The sequence below is a fragment of the Castor canadensis genome, chromosome 11, assembly GCF_047511655.1.
Source record: "Castor canadensis chromosome 11, mCasCan1.hap1v2, whole genome shotgun sequence".
NCBI lineage: Eukaryota > Metazoa > Chordata > Mammalia > Rodentia > Castoridae > Castor > Castor canadensis.
In genome coordinates, this window is record NC_133396.1 from 128,002,292 (window position 1) to 128,018,334 (window position 16,043).

General features: G+C 50.2%; 1 protein-coding gene across 3 annotated transcripts in view; it reads left to right on the forward strand.

The window, feature by feature from the left end:
* Plekha6 (pleckstrin homology domain containing A6) overlaps positions 1–16,043 on the forward strand; it is a 133,124-nt gene that overhangs the window by 10,622 nt on the left and 106,459 nt on the right. Inside the window, exon 1 of one of the 3 annotated variants that reach the window (XM_074048570.1) lies at positions 4,954–5,210. The exons of the other annotated variants lie outside the window; for them this stretch is intronic. The gene's annotated coding sequence lies outside the window, so the exon portion shown is untranslated. Of the gene's footprint in view, positions 1–4,953; positions 5,211–16,043 lie in introns of those variants that run through there. 3 annotated transcript variants of the gene reach the window in all.

Consider the following 16,043-nt stretch of genomic DNA (forward strand, 5'->3'; position numbering starts at 1 on the left):
TATGTTTATTCATTTCTTGCCATTGTTCCTCGACTGCTGTCTAATCCTTGAGAGAAGATTCTGGCTTTGTTTCCACTGTCCTAGAACTTCTTCTGGTACATGGTAGGAACCCAGTGTTTGCTGAAATGAATGATTGAATGAATGAACGAATACCACTGGGATAGAAACCACAGAAGCATAGCTAATCTCTGCTTCAGCTCCCAGTCCTAAGCATTTTCATGAGCCTCCACCCCATTCAGTGTGTACAAAGGTGAACTCTTCACCTCTGCACCCGCTCCCCCTCTGTCCAAGGCGCCCCCACAGCAGACCCCTCAGAGGTCCTCACCTTTCTCTCTCTCACCTATCCAGGGTCACACTCTCTGGCTACATAGCTCTCAGTTCACCCACTTCTCAATGCCTGAGTCCCTGCCCGTGGGGATGCTCACTTGCACCATTCTTCCCATTTATCTTCCTGCCTCTGGGCCACCACACTGCAAGAGGGCTTTTTTTTTTAGAATGAAATGTTGTTGGTCTCATTTTCCATTAAAACCCTTCCATATTTCCCATCATGCACAGGGTAAAATCCAAATTCCTCCTCCAGGTGCTTGAAGGGCTGCAATAGCCTGGCTCCTTCCCTTCCTCCCAGCGTACTTCCCATGCTCCCCATTGCTTCTTTGCCCTCTCCTCTAGCCACACCAAGCCACATGCCTCCCGCATGTCCAAGCTCCCACAGGTGCTCCACCAGTGTGGACTGTGTCCCCCGGCGAGCACTGCTCTTCCTTCGAGACCCTGTTTGTGGTGTCCCTCCTTCAAGGATGCCGCTTGTGTGTAGTTGTTGGTTGGTACACGTGTCAGTAACTCTCTAACCTGAGCATAGAGGGTTTACAGGAACAGACTGCTGGGCCTTCAGGGCGACTAGACTTCATGTTTCTTGCCAACATCACCTACTTCCAAGTGATGGAGGGATGGAGGACTGAACTCTTGAGAGTCATTAGTTTCGGGTGACACAGGGTGGCTAGAAAGTCTGACAACAGATAATAATTGTTTTTTATTGTGTATTGTAATGAAATGACAGTAGCCATTTCTTTTCTCTTCTTTATTTGGAAGTACTGGGGTTTGAACTCAGGACCTCATACTTGCTAAGCAGGCTCTCTACCACTTGGGCCATACATACAGCCCTTTTTGCTTTAGTTGTTTTTCAGGTAGGGTGTCACATTGTTGCCCTGGGCTGGCCTTGGCTCTCAATCCTCTTACCTATGATGACAGATGCGAACCATGATGCCCAGCTGTCAGGCCTGGTGTCTGCATGATGTCACAGCTGTGCTCTTAGCATAATGCCTAGCCTCCTCCAGCATCCTTGGCACCTGGCTCAGTAGATCCTTACTGAACAAGGGAGGGAAGGAATGACTCCCAGGCACACTACAGTTTATGACATTTGATTAGTGGGTGAATTAGAAACTCTGAGGACCCCAGAGTTATTACCTCAGCAAGTAATAACAAAAGTCAGATATACAGAGAACTTGGGGAGCTTTTTTTCTTCGTGTGAATAAGTCAAATTTCAATGAGTAAGTACTGACATTTACTCAGTATACTAATTGTGGGTCATAAGTCTTTACTTCATGGTGTTTGAGGGAGAGGGATGGTTATCATGGTACTGCTCCAGTGTGCTGAAGTTCTCAAGGTTTCATTTCCCAGGGAAGGAGGTGTGGGGAGAAGAAAAGAAACAAAGGTGTAGAGGTGAGTAGAGCCCATTGCAGGCCTGTGTGCACTTACTAAGTAAGTCCACAAGAGAGTGCCAGAGCACACACGACTGTACCCGCCATGTCTTACAGGGGTTTGCTCATTGGTAATTCATGAATTCAGTCCCTAGAGTGATGGTCCTGTCTAGGAGCTGCCAGGGCCATCTTGGTCATCCCCTGGCACATCTCAACCACTGTGATAGGGTGGTCTTTGTTCTGAGGCTTCAGATCCAGCTACGTAACACTCACCCCTGACCACAGGCCTTCTGATCTTCTCCAGCCCTTGTCTGTCTTTCCCCAGCTTCCTGCTCAAGCAGCACTGTGTAACCTGCTGATTAGGTCTCCAAGAGGCCTCTTTCTCCATGGTTGACAGGGAGGGAGATGTGGCGAGGACATGGCCTGCAGAGCTGCATCCTGATAATCCCAGCTGCTCCTCCACCCAGGGAGCCCCACTCAACCCTGTCACTTCTTCCTTGTTCTGATCTGAACAATTCCTCTGGGAAGGTGCCAGACAGACTGTTGGGCATCCACCAGGGCCTCTGGCACACCCATAAGCTACTCAGAGCCAGGCCAGGAGCTGCTGGGAGGCAGGGATGTAGAAGCCAGGGCTCTGCTCCCAGATGCTCAAGGGTTGGGAAGTAAGACCCTGGTAGGTGACTCCTCTGAGGTTGTGCCAGGCCACTCAGAGTCTACACAGAACCCAACCTGTGGATCCTCAGACAAAGCTCTCTAGGAACTTTTCGGACAACATGGAGGAGAGAAGACATAGGACAGCAATTCTGGTATAATGGCCAGACTAGTTCTGTCCTTAGATTGGGGGCAGGGGGGAGAAATGAACCAAGCCTTGTATGCACATATGAATAACAAAAGAAAAAAAAAAGTAAGGCAAGTAACACCCAGGACTGTAAAGAATGAGACAGCGTAGGCAGTGACTGGTGTGAACTACAGGCATACCCCATTTGCAGATGAGGAAAACTGAGGCTCAGTAATCAAGTAGCTGGTCCAAAGGCTATGTGTTAGTCAGCCATGAGAGAACTTCACCAGGTGGTACATTCTGGAGGGAGGGAGAACATTCTGGAGAGAGGGATGACCATGTGGCTAAGGTTCCAGGGTAAAGTATGAACACTGAGGGTTGGTGAGTCCATCAGGCCACCAGGATTGTGTGATGGGGGCAGTGATGACACTTGAGGGTGTTCAGGGATTGTGAATAGTGACTGAGAAGTTGGACTTGACCCTTTGAGCCACAGGGCCTTGAATCTGGAGCAGAGAGGCAGGACCACAGAAGGTCTCCTGAGCAATCATTTTTCCCTCTTGCCTTCTGTTCTCCCTTCCCCAGATGGGTCATGCCGATCTCTGGGCTAACAGGAGGAGTTCAGATTTGGCAAAGGGCATTTGCTTTTTCTGTTCTATCTTACCTGTTCTTGCTGGTTCCCTGAGACTCTCATGCTGCATCTCGCACCTTGCTCCTCAGCACAAAGGCACCATGCCCTTGCCAACCCTAAGGTTGCCCCCTAAGCAACCTTATGCCCCCTAAGCTCCCACATCCCCCAGAAGCATCAACATGTCTGCCTCAGGCTTCTGGGAGGATCCAGGGACTCGTCTGCAGCCCTTACCCTCTGCCTGCCAGAGAGGAAACCCGCCCAGCAGGCCCGTCTGTCGGCTGCCTTTTCCAGCTGCCTGAGAATAGTGTGGGATGTGGGCTGGGGTCCTTGGCCTCTTCCTGTCCCCCTCTCAGGTGCTGTAATCTCTTGTCCCAACCCTACTTTGCTCCATCAGCTCCTCAAGGCCAGAGGACCTCCCCTCCCCCCAGTAGCCCTTCATCTCTGGCTCCCTGGGAGCAGACTGCCTTGCCTGTACCAGGCATCCTTGCCAAGTCCTGGAGAGCTGGGGCAGGTGAGCCTAATAAGTCCTGCCTGGCACTGGGCCCTTGCCTACAACTTCCCTGCCCTTTCAGCTGAGTGGCTTTCTCAGAGCCAATGAGGGCCAGCTTGGCATCTCAACTGGCTGGGGAAAGGAAAAGGGTGGCAAGGGACTCTTCCCGAGGGCCTTTATGCTTCTGTGTGCCCCCCTAACTTGAGATTCCCAGCTCTGGCCTGGACTGGGAAGAGTGGTCCCTTCAGAACCTCCCCAACCCCCACTTTACCCCAGTCTGTGGGGTGTGGAGTGGGTGTGGCTTAGACCTCCTCCTTGTCCCCACTCCACTCCTCCTGGACTCTGGAAGGGAAGGGGGAAAGCAAATTCTTTGTAAAGAAACTGGCTTCTGGTGGTAAAAATGGACCATCTTAGAGGAAGAAATTCATTTGGATTTGAGTGAAGAGAGGCTTAAGTCATTCTACGAACAAATTAAAAAAGATAAAATTACCATGTAGGTGGGGCCTACCAGATACCTTTCGTCTAACTCTGCTTGGAGTATTTCTATGTTCAGATGTGATTCCAGGGGCTCTCCGGGTTCTGTCTCCAACTCTGAGTCTAAGGGGCAGATGGAACTGAGACCAGGGAACTTGCCTGGAGGTTCAGGTGCAAATCCCCATCTTTCTGATTCTGGTTATGAAGAATTAGGGTTTCTGTTGAGTGAGAGGAAGTGAAAGAGAGAGAGAAGGAGAGAGAGCCTCTTTGTCTACAGCCCCAATGTTTGAACCCCTTCTTCCTCTCACCATCAATAATTCAGAACACCCGTGCCCCCTGCTTGGTTAGCATCCTCGTCCAAGGTCATTGGAAATTTGAGCTGAGGACTAGGAGATCCAAGCATTTCGTAATGGGCTCTAGCCCTCTCTGGATGCTGTTTCTCTAAATTCATTGTATTGGGGGGAGGGGGTGTTGCAGAGGCATTAGGGCCCCAGCCAAGCCCTCCTGACACCCATAGACATTCTCCTCTCAGGGTGTACACCTACAGAATTGGAAGGTGACCACAGACAAGCGGGGCGTGTGAGGTCCCTGCATGGTGCCAGGCTCCTGGGCAGTTTCTGGTTTCCTGCAGTCTCTTGTGGGAGGGTTCTAAAAATGCAGTCACCCCAATGCTGGTCCACATCCCCTTTGGGGGGCAGCCTTGTTCTGGCTGTGGGAGGCCAGGGAGGCTGTACCTAACAGCCCCCATCCTCTCCAGGGGGCAGGCTGCAAGGGTGGTTAACAGCTTGTCACTGGTGTGGATGGAGTTAAACCTTTCCGGGGACTATTTACTCCTGATCCTAAGTGACAGCTTGGGGAGGGAGAGTCACGTGGCCCTGAAATCCCCACGGGAGCTGATGGAGCATGCCCAGCTGCTTCTGCCTGGGAAAGATTCTGGATCCTGCAGTAACCACAACAGCATCCTCTCCCTGCGCCAGGGACCTGCTAGCCAGAGAGATGACTGATTAGATCAGATTAGATCCAGTGCCCCGATCTTCAGAAGGGGCCCCCCAGGGGCGGGGGCGGACGACCCCAGTTGGCCTGAGCCCGGGGGAGGGACCGCAGAGTTAGCGCTCTCAGCGAGATCACACCTGGGAAACCAAGCCGGTGAGTCTGTTTTGATGCATCAGATCTGTGAGGTGGGAGGAGAAGGTTGGGCTCGGGTCAGGGCTGGCAGCCGCCTGCCTTCCTGCCTGCTGTGTGAGCCTGGGCCGTGTGCACTGTGGTGCACTGCCTTCCATCCTCAGCCTTGGCAGTGTTACTTGGGGATCATGGATGCTAAGAATGCTAATTATAGCCCTCTCTGTGCCCCCACCCCCTCCAGAATCCCCAGTAAGGGCCGATGCTGTGTGAATTGATTACATTTGAATGGCATCCCTGGGTGAGGGTAGCCTTGGGGCTGCCAGCCTCCTGAGGGGCGGGGGGCGGGGCGGGAGAAGCATTAGCCTGGCTGAGGCACCAAGCCAGTGCCACCCTGCCTCCAATCTGCTAGAAGGAATGAGTGGTGACAAGCAGAAAGGAGAGGTGGAGAGGACTCAGGGGTCAGGTTCAGGTCAGCACCAGAGGGCTCACCTTCCTCAGTTGAGAGGGGCAGAGGGTCTCTTATGGGACAGGGTGTCAGAGGCTCTGGATTCCTAGGGGGCATCAGAATGCTGGGGTCTCAGATTCAGTGGGGAGCTTTCTAGGGGTACTGGAGCCTGGCACGTGGGCAAGGGGTGGTGGGAATGAGGGGACAGCATTTATAATGATAGGCCAGGCTGCTGAGAGCCCAGGGTTTATTGTGTGAGGAGTCTGGGGAGGGAGGGAAGCTGGGAAGCTGTCCAGAGAGGCCTAAGGAGAGCTGTGGTGGAGGGGCAAGGAAAGGGGAAGGAGAAGGAGGGAGGAGAGGCTAGGGGAGATGCCCTTTGAGACAGGAGAGCCTGCCTAGGGCAAGGTGGGGAGGGCAGGAGTGGTCGGAGGACAGGACCCAGAGTCAGTGTCTGGGAGGCTCTGGCCTTCAGGGCTGGGCAGTTCTTCCCAAGACCCCCTAGACAGCCTGCCCTCCATCTGGCATCTTGGGTGGCGCAGGAGACCTGCAAGTCTCCTACACGTGGGGGTGGGGCCCTGGTTGGCATTTCTGCCTGAGCCCCCTGTCCAGATGGCTGTGTAGGCACTGGAGGGCCAGTCCTGCAAATCTCCCAAGGCCTGGTCTCCAGGCTCTGGGGACACCTGGGAGGTTTCTGCAGGCTGGGACTCCAGGCTGCAGAATCTACCTCCAAATAGCTGCATTTTAGCCTGGGCTGGGCTGAGCAGAGCCGGTTGGTGGAGAGGGGCAGGTAGAAGAAGCCCTTGCAGGAGGCTCAGCCAGCTCAGATCTGGCTCCCGGAGGCGGTGGCAGGAGGGGCCCAGGGCACCCCGCCTGGCATGGCCCTGGGGCTTTCCTTGTGGAAACAAGAGGGTTTCTGTGTGTCTGCACAAGCACGCGGAGTGCTGGGCTACAGATATGAATTGTTAAAAGACCTTGGCTTCCCAATCAGTGGCGAGGTGACACATGTTAGTGTGGGTGTGTAATTAATCCTGGTGGGCTGCTGCACAGGCTGGAGACAAAGCGGACCCCCAGGGGTTCAGCTTCTTTCCCCTTTTCCCAGGAAGGCGATGGTGCAGGACATATTACATAGATAATTACTTTTCGCGTGTCTGCCTGGATGATTGAGCTAGTTTCTTCCTGCTCAGTGTAAATGAAGTAATTATTGAGGAAGTCAGGGAGCCAGGCGGTCTGCCCTGGCTCTAGGCTGCCAGCGCAGTATCTCCCTCGCCCAGGCCCAGTGGTGGCCTCAGGCTCAGCCCTTGGGGTGGTCTGGACTGTGCCCCAGCTAGGGGTGCCCAGCTGATGCTGGCCAAGCTGTCATTCTCCAGATCAGTTTCCTTACCGCCTTCCTGTTGCGACAGTCAGTGAGGTCACTGGCATGATCCTGGCAGGTCCACATGGTCCCCACGGGCAGGGTAGGAGGAAGGTCGGTGCTGGGCTAGGGGGAGCATGACTTGCTTGGCAGGGCCACATGGCTGGGTGGGCATAAGACTGAGGCACTCTGCAAGCCGGCAGGCCTCCATCCAGTTCACACACCCTAAAAGAACAAAGTTTGTGTGGGAAAACACTTAGAGGTTAAGTGGGAAGCAAAAGGAAGTTGATTCCACACAAGGCTTTCCTGGAGTTGTTCAGTCGGGGGGGTGTCTCAGGTGGAACCTCTCAGCACAAGACCTTCAGATGCTGCTCCAAAAATGTCTGGTCCAGCTTTCCTCCAAGCCCTGGCGAGCCCTAAGGCAGCCTTTCCTGGCAGCGCCCCAGTGACGAGTACCTTGCCTCACAAGCATCCTCCTGCATGGTGGGGATATTCTTCTATATTGGGTCAAAATCTGAGTTCTGAAGTCTCACAGAACATGCCCGCCCTCTCTTTCACATGGGGAGAGAATTGATTTTCTTATTAAAATGGTGTCTGCATGTGGACATGCCATTTCTGTGCTGCACATTTAGTTTTATTTTCTTTTACAAATGAACACAATATGAACATTTTAACAAATCTTTTTTCTATATTTTGGATTATTTCCTTAGGATAAATCCCAAGACACAATTAATGTTATGGGAGAGTAATTTTTTTTTTAATTACTATTCTGTGAGTATAAAAGTAGTGAGAAAGCTTGTTAAGAAAAGTTTAAAACCACTCTTATTTCTCTCTTTTCTCAGAGATCTGGTATATACCTATAACATTTTGGTATATGTAGTTTCATGAATTTATGTACAGGTGTATGACTAGATCCATCTATTTATTCATTTATTTTATTTTATTTGCGGTACTGGAGCTTGAACTCAGGGCCTTCACCTTGAGCTATTCCACCAGCCCTATTTTTATGAAGGGTTACTTGAGACAGGGTCTCTCGGAACTGTTTGCCCGGGCTGGCTTCGAACCATTATCCTCCTGATCTCTGCCTCCTGAATAGCTAGGATTACAGGTGTGAGCCACCGGCACCCCGCTTATTTTTTTTTGAGACGGTCCCAATACATACGTAGCCCAGACTGGCCTTGAACTCTTGATCCTTCTGTCTTTCCCAAGTACTAGTATCACAGGCATGCTGCACCATACCTAGCTAAGATTTAAAATTTTAAAAAGCTATCTGAAGTGTGGAAAGTTCATATTTGCAATAATACGTAATGCAATGTGTTCATTTAACAAGCATATTTTTCAAATGGCTTCTTTTTTTTGTGGTACTGGGGTTTGAACTCAGGGCTTTCACCTTGAGCCACTCCACCAGCCCTTTTTTGTGATGTGTTTTTTTCGAGATAGGATCTCCTGGAACTATTTGCCTGAGCTGGCTTTAAACCTCGATCCTCCTGATCTCTGCCTCCTGAGTAGCTATGATTACAGGCGTGAGCCACTGGTGCCCAGCATTCAAGTGGCTTTTCTTAAAAGGCAGTTTGGTGCAGTTGTCAAGAGCACAGTCGTGGGGTCAAATTGGGTTGAAGCTAGGCTCTGCTACTTCTGTGAGATGGCCTTGATAATGACTTTCTCTGTACCTCAGCTTCTCCATCTGGAAAATGGAGATAATATTGCCTATCATAGGTTTCTTGTAAAGACAGATGAGGTCACATATGTAAAACATGTAGAATCATGCTGAGGAGAGTAAGCGATATTTGTATTTATATGAGCTTACCGAGTTGCATGAAAACAGTTATCTGAAGATTGGGGTCATGATCTCCTCTCCCCCCAACCCCCCAATCTCCTTGTTTGAGGTTAAATACCCCTGTTCCTCCAGTGATCCTCATGTTCTCTCCCTAGCTTCCCTGGTGTCTCACACCAGGTGAAATCTCACCAGCAAAGTGTGGTGAAGTGGCCATACCCATTCCTCAGGACGATATCCTGGGGTGTCACACTTGCTTTGGCTTCCTGTGGCAGGTGCAGGTGGAAGAGAATTTGGCTCCTTTAGTGTCATCTGTCTTGTGCGATACTATCACAGTCTGCTTCCAGCAGCCAGGCCTCTGCCCACCCCTTATCACAAGTGCACCTCCTTTCCTGATCCTCCCTTGCAAAGAGGTGCTCTCTTTATACCTTTCCAAAGTGGCACAAGCTGACCCGATAAACCAATTCTGTTTTGTGTGTTAATAAGAGAGTTGGTGGGAAAAAAAGGCTTATCTTGAAATTGAAGTTGTGGATTCTAATTCTGGTCCAAATTATTAGCTGTATAACTTGTAGCATGTCACTTCATCTCTCTGAGCCTTTGTATATGACAACTGATGTTTGTATCACTACCCACCTACCTTGTTGATCCATAGATGAGCAATACATGTGGAAGTGCTTTGTAAACTGCAAACAACCCCACAAGTGTTGGTTATTATTGAACAATGTATAACAGAAGGCAGTGCTTTCTTTCACTCAGAGGCCAGACAGGTGCTGAGGCCACGGACTGGTGGAAAACGTGTTGAAGGCATTTATCGAGTCCTCCAGTTCCTCCACTTAGCCTCCATGGAGGGTTAGCCCTAATTGTGTAGATTTAGGAATTAGAGCAGGAACACCTGTCTTCTGGGATTGGTCTGGAGCTCTGCTCCTTAGGGAGGTGGCCCAGAGCCCTGGGAGGAGGTGAGGTCCCTCCTTAGCTGTGACCTCACTGAGTCCAAGCAGTTGGGTGAGAAGATCACGTGTCTAAAATTGCATCTACCCTGCTGGCTTTTTAATTAGCCAAATGCTTGGAATGTGTCCGTTAAATTCAACCTGGCCTTGGGTGGGAGGTCATTTTTCTGTTTTGTTGGTTCCTGGATCCTCATGAGCTTTCTCAGTGGCTTTCCGGAGGATGTAGGTAGCCTGCTTGCCTCACCCAAAACTGAGGCTGCCTTGTAGGGAACCAAGGAGGATTCGAGTGGGGAAGGAAAACCTGCTTTGGTGGGGTGGTGGGTGGGGTGTAGTGATTGGGATGCTGTGCTCAGAGACGTGTTAGAATCACAACTGAGGTGTAGAACCCAGGATCCCTCCTACTCCAATGTCCTCCCCCTTTTGATCTGCTTGTTTGTCTCGAAAATGGGAGTAATAACTCCATAACTCCATTTTTGTACCGAGATGTCGTAGGTTGCAAAAATAAATTTTTAAATTCACAGTCTCAGAAGGGAGCAGACAAGTGAGCAAATGATTTCCTGAATCTGATAGAAACACATGCTACCTATGCTGGTGGCCAAGAAAGAGCGCTCAGCCTCCTTGACCTTTCTCCTGAGGAAGGGACTCATCTAGGCTTAAGGTCTTTAAACCAGGTTTCATTAGCTTGGGAAAGTTACTTAAATTCTCTGCGTCTCAGAGCTGGGTGTGGCGGTGCACACCTGTAATACCAGCATTTGGGATGCTGATCTGCGGCTTAGCCTGGGCTGCATAGTGAGACCCTGTCTCAAAAACAAAACAAAACAACAAAAAATTTCTCCAGGTCTCAGTCTCCTAAGCTGTCACGTGAATACTAGAGCTATCTGAGAGGATACCTTCACAGAAGTGAGGATGAGGTGAAACAAGGTAGAATGAATAAAATAGCTGGCTCTGAATAATCATTTAACAAATATTCAAAACGTCTCCTTAAAGCCAGGCCACGTGGTAGCTTGGTGGGGGAAGAGCAGAAGCCAGTAGCTCCAGGAATTTCAGGAAGCTGGTCCATACCCTTCATCTCAGCTCTGTGACCTTGAACAAGTCCCTTAATTTCTCTAAGTCTCCTTTGCTGTTTCTGCAAAGTGGAATCATACGCTTGTTTGGATCAATGGAGAAACTTCACGGGAGACACTTAGATTATTCTCAGCATAGTAAGTACTAGAAAATATTAACTCTTCTTTATTATTTTTTTATTTTTGCAGTACTGGGGATCGAACCCAGGGCTTTGTGCATGCTAGGCCAACACTCAACCACTGAGCTACACCCCCAGCCCAGCTCTTCCTTATTATTATTGCCAGTATACTTCATGCTGAGTCTGCGCATGCATGAGGAGTCTCATGCATGTTGCATGCATGCTGTCTGTTGAACGCGCTCAGAACAGAGAGTGAAGGTCAGAATGAGTGACAGCCAGCGACTGCTCAGTCTAAAAAACTGTCCCCGAGGAGAGATGACTAGAACTCTGTTGAGAAGGTTGGAGGAATCAGGCTTAGACGACACAACCAGGGAGGTCAGCTTGTGGTTCATGCTCCAAGTTGGGGTGCCTGCTTCCTGGGAATCATAAGCTGTATAAGCTGTTGCATGACAGCAGGAGCTAAATCCCTCAGTCATGTAGGCCTCCTGGCCGGGGCTGCTTCTGCCAGCTACATCCCAGCTGCTCGGTAGCCTAGCTGGTCCCCTGACCTTCCTATGCTAGGCAGCCCAGCGGCCATGCTGGGTTGCCATAGTAACTGGCAGCCTCCCAGCTGGGTTGCCTGGGTAACCAGTTAGCTGGTATTTGGGGGGAAGAGGGTGGTAAGCTGGGGGAATCAGCCTCAAAAAGAGACACAGAAAGACAAGGGTGGGACAAGGAGGAAGAAAATCCCAGATGCCCCCAGCACAGCCTTCTTCTCTGTCCCTCGTGAGACTGGGAAAGCCAAAGAAAGGCAGGTAGGACAGGATGCTGTGTTATCTCCACCCTTGTGGGTGTGTATGTGTGTGTGTCCGGGTGGGAGATGTCTTACCCAGTACAGGAGGGTTGGTAGATTTGATGGGGCTCTGCCGGAGCTCTCCCTGGTGGTGAGTAAGGTAGCTGAGTCCAGTAGGAAAGCCCTGGGCCTTCCAAACCCAGATCTCAGTCCTGGTCCCTCCCTTCTCATGGTCAACGAAACCTATTTGAGCTTCAGTTTCCTCACCTGTAAAATGCAGGGGTTGCCCTGGATCTCTAGGGCCAGCACTGTCCACAGTGAGTCCCCTTCTTCTCCTTCTGTATTGACTTTCTCTTTCTTTCTCTCAATATGAAAGTCATCTCCTGCATTCCATTGCTGGAGTGCAATGTAGTTGCATTCAGCCCAGAACCAGCTATGTCGAGAGTGCAACCTTGTCTGAGGGAGGAGATGGAGTGGGGTGAGGGGTAGAATTGAGAACCCGGAGACCCAGCTCTTACCCTAAGGAGTTTATCATCCCATGTGCTGAGGGCAGAAAGCAAGTTACACAGGTGAGCATGTCTTCAAGGAAATTTCAGAAGTAAGACCTAATTGAATGCTTGACTGCACCCAGTAGAAAATGCATTTTTCATTGGGATCCAGCAACACGTGTGTTACACTTAAACTAGCTTCCTGGTGTATTCCAGGAAGCTGCCTTTTCTTTTTTTTTTCCCTAAATATAGTCTTGACCCTTCAACTTGCTTTCACACCCACTGGTGAGTCACTAACATTGAGTTTGAGAAACAGTGAGAGCATGAAAAAAAAGCCTCAGGCTCTTCTCAGTTTTCCCACATGTCACCTGTTGGGTCCTCACAACTCCCACCTGTGAGCCTGAGAGGTCACACCACTTGCCCAGGGTCACAGAGGCAGCAAGCCCTAGAGCTAACGCCTGAACAGGGGTCTCTGTTGCTCAGGTTTATGGTCTGCTCTTCCTTATGCTGAGTCTGTAGCAAAGTTTTATTCTTGCTGTAAGAACTGAAGGATTCTTCTTGTATAGAGAGAAACAGATCGAAACACTCCAAAGAATTTGTCCCATCTCCTGAAAATCGAGGACCTGGAACCATACCCAGAGCTGCTGGGTCTCTTGTCTGTTGTCTCAGGGACTAAGAAGGCTGCGTTGAGGAGCCTTGTGGAAAAAGGAGGCTGATCTGAGCAATCTGGGTTTCCTCAGTGTGAGTCAGGGCTGGAAAGGTGGGGGCTGGCTCCTGTGAAGAACCCCTTCTGACAAGGTTTTTCTGATTGCTAAACTGGGCTGGATGCAACTGAGGGCAGGTTCTTCCTCAGAGTCCTGGAGCTGTGTCTGCAGGTCTCAGGCTTCTGGGAGACATTTCTGCAGGGAAGCCTTAAACCAGTCCCCAGAGAAGCCAGTTTGTCATTGTCTCTAGTATGACAGAGGAGATGCTGGTCAGCAGGATGGCTGCCAGGTCTGGGCTCCACCACGCACTAGGTTCTCTGGGGAAGCTCAGTGGCCAGAGGCCCTCCAGCAGGCCCTGGAGGGACAGTGGCTCTGTATTAGCTAGGTAGAATGCTGGCCCTATAAATATTTTTCATGATAAAGGTAAGGCCTGGAGTAAGAACCAGAAGCCTGTAGAGGAATTCATACCACTGGGCTCTATTTTCAACTGTGCTTGTGAGTTTAACTTGTTTTCCATTCTCAGGACCCAGCTTTTGCATTTGTAGGGGACACTCAGATGGTCCCTCCCTTCCCACAGGGACTTTGCCCTTTGCAAACAGAAGAATGGGACAGGTGTTAACAGTTGAGAGGCATTTCCTTTCCTTTTGGGTGTATTCCATTTATAGCTCCAACTGCCAAGCATGTGGGTGGCTGGTGCCCAGGGAGGAGGTAGAGGAGGGGCAGGAAGCTTGGACCCTAGCTGTGTCCTTGTCCTTCTAGGCTTCTTGTTAATGTACTTAGCACCCACCGATCTGGATGGTGTGTTCGACTTTGTATTGTTATAACGTGACCAGTTTACAGGAGGAAGGATGCATTTTAGCTTAGCGTTTCAGAGGTTTCAGTCTATCAAGGTGGGGGGGTATGGAAGAGGAGAGCCACTCACATCATGGCAGTCGGAGATCAGAAAGAGAGAAAACACCTGTGCTTGCTGATGTGCTCTCTTCTTCCCTTTTTTTCCATTCAGGCTTCCGTCCTATGGGATGGTCCCATCCACATTCCAAGCAAGTCTTCCCCCGACCCTGCTTAGTTAATCGTCTCTGGAAACAGCTTCACAGACACCCTCAGAGTCGGGCTTTACTTATCTTTTAGGGAATTCTTAATCCAGTCAAGGTGATGATCAAGATTAATCATCACAAGTGGCAACCCTTCCAACTGTAAAAATGAGAGCAGTCAGAGAGATCTTTGTGGTCTAGGCTCTTGATTTGATATTTCTGGCTCTTGGTCCCTTTGTAATTTGTCAGGCTGGTGTGGCAGGTAATTCCAGTGGGGTGTTCATTTCTGTCTCTGACTGGTGAATAGAAGGTGGGGAAATGGAGGGCTTCCAATAAGGAGAAGAGGTACTTGACGATACCAGAGAGCAAGGCGATTGCTCAGTGCCCAGTGATGAATGGAGTGGCACTGTGACAGCTTGCCCAAGGGGCTTCTTATTATCTTTTTTAACCTATGAAGAAACTATTTCTGATGATGAGCCTCTAACCCAAGGTCACATTGGGAGGTGGGGAGGAGTCAGAATTAGAACTTACTGATATTTCTATGATTTCTCCCTGAGATCTCTCATTGCTCCACTTATTTATTTATTTTGTGGCAGAGCTTGAACTCAGGGCCTCATGCTTGCTAGGCAGGCACTCTACCACTTGAACCACTCCAACAGCCCTGTTTTGCATTTTTTTTTTGTGTGTGGTATGTCTGGATTTGAACTCAGGGCTTTTCACTTGCAAAGCGGGCACTCTACCACTTGAGCCATTCCACCAGCCCTTTTTTGTGATGGGTTTTTTCTGAGATAGGGTCTCATGTACTACTATTTGCCTGGGACTGGCTTTGAACCATGATCTCCTAATCTCTGCCTCCTGAGTAGCTGGATTATAGGCGTGAGCCACTGCTGCCTGGCTTATTGCCCCTTTTGACCAAGTGTGAAAGCAGGTATGCGACCCAGTAAGATAATCATGTCCTGGCAGTCATGGCTTATTTGTGGCTGCTCAGGGTGTCCAGCTGGCCTCTTTTCCCCAGGAGTCCAGGCTTCCCGTCCTGGAGGAGGCAGGTGGCAGATGTTGCCTGCTCTGGAAGGCCAGAATGTGTTCATATGCATATGGGGAGGGGGCCCTTAGACCTCACAAGAAAAAAGTCACAAGGAATCCGAGGCAAGGCTCAGAGGTAGGATTGGGTGGTGGGAGAACCAGAGACTGTGCCCTCGTGCCAGTGTTCAGCTACTTCCTGCCCATTTGCTCCTGGGGAGTGGGTCATCTACTGGGCAGCAGCTGCTCTTGCAGCCAGACCCTCCTGTTGCAGCAAGGGTCTGCAAAAGATTCTCTGATCTAGAGCCCAGGATCTTCGTTTAGATGAACTTTGTCATCTCAGCAGCTGGCAGGATGGTCTTAACTCCATCTCTTCTCTACCCTGTAGCTACTCCTGTCCCTTTCTGCTCTGCCTTGTTATCCCCTTGACCCTGGTCACTCTTCCTGTGTGAGTTTAAATGCAGGTGTGGATAGTTCCTGGGATGTTGGGCAAGCTGTCCCCTCACCATTGAGCTCAGGTGACACAGCAGAGAAAGGAGGGTTTGTTCCAGTGGCTCTTTGGAAGACCAATCCTGGGGGTGGTGGTGGGGATTAGAACACAGTATGGGAGAAAAGAGAACAGGAGGAATCATGGTTGACCCTGCTGCTCTGTTCATGGGGATACTTTTTCATCAGCTCTTAAGGACTTGTGCTATGGGTGAGGCTGAACCCAAGTCACCAGGCATGTGGGTTCTGAGGGGGCAAGATGGAGATCCTTCGAGATTTGGCTCATGGTGCCAGATCCCAGATCTGAAGAAAGTGGGAAGAAGAGGGAGACAGAGACCTCTGGAGGCGGCACAGCAGAGGTGGAGAGATCTCTAAGGGAGTGGGACCCAGTGACTGAGAAAGGAAAGCTGTAGGCAGCAACAGGGCCAAGCTCAGACACTTTTGATGGACACATCTGGTCCAGCTCCTCTGGCTTCCTTATTAGGAAAGTCTGGCTGAAAGTAGGTGGGTGGTGAGTGTGAGATAGAGAGGCTGTCTAGTCCCCAGAAAGGACTTTCTTGAATCTAGAGGGGAGGCATCTCGATTGGACCCAGCATTCTCCAAATATGATGTCAGAACCAAGGTCAAAGTCATCAACACTTATTAAGCTATATTTT